This window comes from Echinops telfairi, unplaced genomic scaffold (assembly GCF_000313985.2).
Source record: "Echinops telfairi isolate 266 unplaced genomic scaffold, ASM31398v2 ScPeMD7_7468;HRSCAF=8506_0, whole genome shotgun sequence".
NCBI classification, from domain to species: domain Eukaryota; kingdom Metazoa; phylum Chordata; class Mammalia; order Afrosoricida; family Tenrecidae; genus Echinops; species Echinops telfairi.
The window spans coordinates 44,477,397-44,479,413 of record NW_022111369.1 but is presented as its reverse complement, the minus strand read 5'-3'; the positions used below and the strand labels follow the sequence as shown (position 1 = coordinate 44,479,413).

Sequence of the window (2,017 nt, the reverse complement as noted above, 5' to 3'; positions counted from 1 at the left end):
CTTTACCACATTTGCTTATGTACCCGCTTTGTCTTCAGTGATCATGTCAGGAAGGTGATGACATTATGGAACGCCAGGTTAATAGAACAAAGTGTTCTTGCGTTGAGGAAATACTTGAGTCAAGGCCCAATGTCCATCTGCTACCTTAATACTAAACCTATAAATAGATGCACATAGATCTATTCCCCCATCATCATATATAAATATATTTACATATGTATATGCCTGTATTTAGGCCTCTATAAATGCCCTTTGCCTCCTAGTTCTTTCCTCTATTGAATGACCTAAATTCGAACCATTACACTACTATTTTTCAGGATTTTTCAGTCTTATCTTGGTACAAATTTGATGTCCCTTCCAGTTGTTGAAATGTAATAGGCAATGGAAAATAATACTTGAAATATGTAGCTTACACTTAAAGCTGAAAAACAGCTTATTTTGGAGAGGAAAAAAAGGTATCTGACTCAATTATGTAATTTTAAGTCATTAATTTAAAATATTCTCACCATTTAAAATGCCATTTGACAGTTAGACAACAAGTACTAATAGCTATAAAATGTTTATGCCCCTTTAATAACATCTGGGAATCCTTGCTAAGGAAATTCTCCAAAATTTCAAGAGAGAAAAACAAATATGTAAACTGAGAGTTTGATTTTAGTGATATTTCTAATTTTGAAGTGAAAAGCAACCTTGGTGACAAAAACATTGAATGAAAGTTATATTACAGCTACTTGGTCAACTGTATGGTGAGCCTTAAAAATTATGGTAAGAAAAGCCATGGATCAGTGAGAAAAAAACTTCATTTAATAGTAAATTTAAGATTACAAAATTATTTATGGACTGATTATAACAAGCTTAGCAATATGGATTTAGAAGAAATTACTATCAAATTCTAATAGTAGTTATAGCAGGATAGTGAGAGGTGTAACTCTACTATATTGAATCTTTTAAATGTTCTATGATTGTCTTTTTGTTGGTGTAAATATATTTAATGAAGCATTTGCCAACGCAGCATTTCTCAGCTGTGTAATTTAGTGATAGCAATCACATTTTTTTAAACCATTTTATTAGGGACACATACAACTCTTATCACAATCCATACATACATCATTGTGTAAAGCACATTTGTACATTCATGATAGCAATTACATTAATAGTGTTACATATCCATCAATATGATTGTCCTTCAAAGTACTCGCCATTACATTTACTGTATATACTCATTTACCATGTATACTCATGTATAAGCCGAGTTTTTCAGCAAAATTTTAATGCAGTTTTTGTGGTAAAATTAGGTTCCTCGGCTGATATCTGTGTTGGCTTATACTCGAGTATATACAGTAATACATTTGCCAAATCTGTGATTATATTCTTGAAAACATTTTTCAAACTCATCTGTTTGGATGGCTGCCAGCACCTACCTCATCTTTTTTTTCACCTTTTCTATGTCGTTTCATGTCCCTCTTCATTTGCAGAAACAAAAAGAAGTCACACAGAGTGAGGTTAGGTTAGTCAGGTGTATGAGGCAAGAGAGGCATGCTGTTTTTGCCAAAAACTGGTGCACTAGGATGGCTGCGTGAACAGGTGCATTGTTGTGATGGCAAAACCAGTTCCTGTCTGCCATAAATCAGACCTTTTTTAGTCGCACACTGTTATGTAGTCTTTTCTACATAGAAAGCTTGATTAGCAGTCTGACCTGGTGGAACAAACTCCAAATGCACTACAGGTCAACATGTTTATCCGCTAGGGATGTTGATGGACATCAGAACAAGGTTTGTCATCAATCAACATTTCACCTTTTTTTGAAATGAGAAAACCACTCATCCGCTTGAATTTTTCCCATAGAGCTGTCCTTGTAAGCTGTATTCAACATCACAACAGGTTCTGTGGCAGTTTTTTCTAAGCAGGAAACAAAATTTCAGTGCCACACGCTGTTTTTTTAAATTGTCCATCAAAAAACAATGAGGTTCAAGGAAAACTGCTTCTACACAAAAAATTCACTGTGACCAGAGAGAAC

The 2,017-nt window shown here is 34.2% G+C and overlaps 1 protein-coding gene across 1 annotated transcript in view; it reads left to right on the top strand.

The window, feature by feature from the left end:
- The window catches only part of USO1 (USO1 vesicle transport factor), a 131,750-nt gene that overhangs the window by 115,088 nt on the left and 14,645 nt on the right, over positions 1-2,017 (top strand). The window lies entirely within an intron of this gene.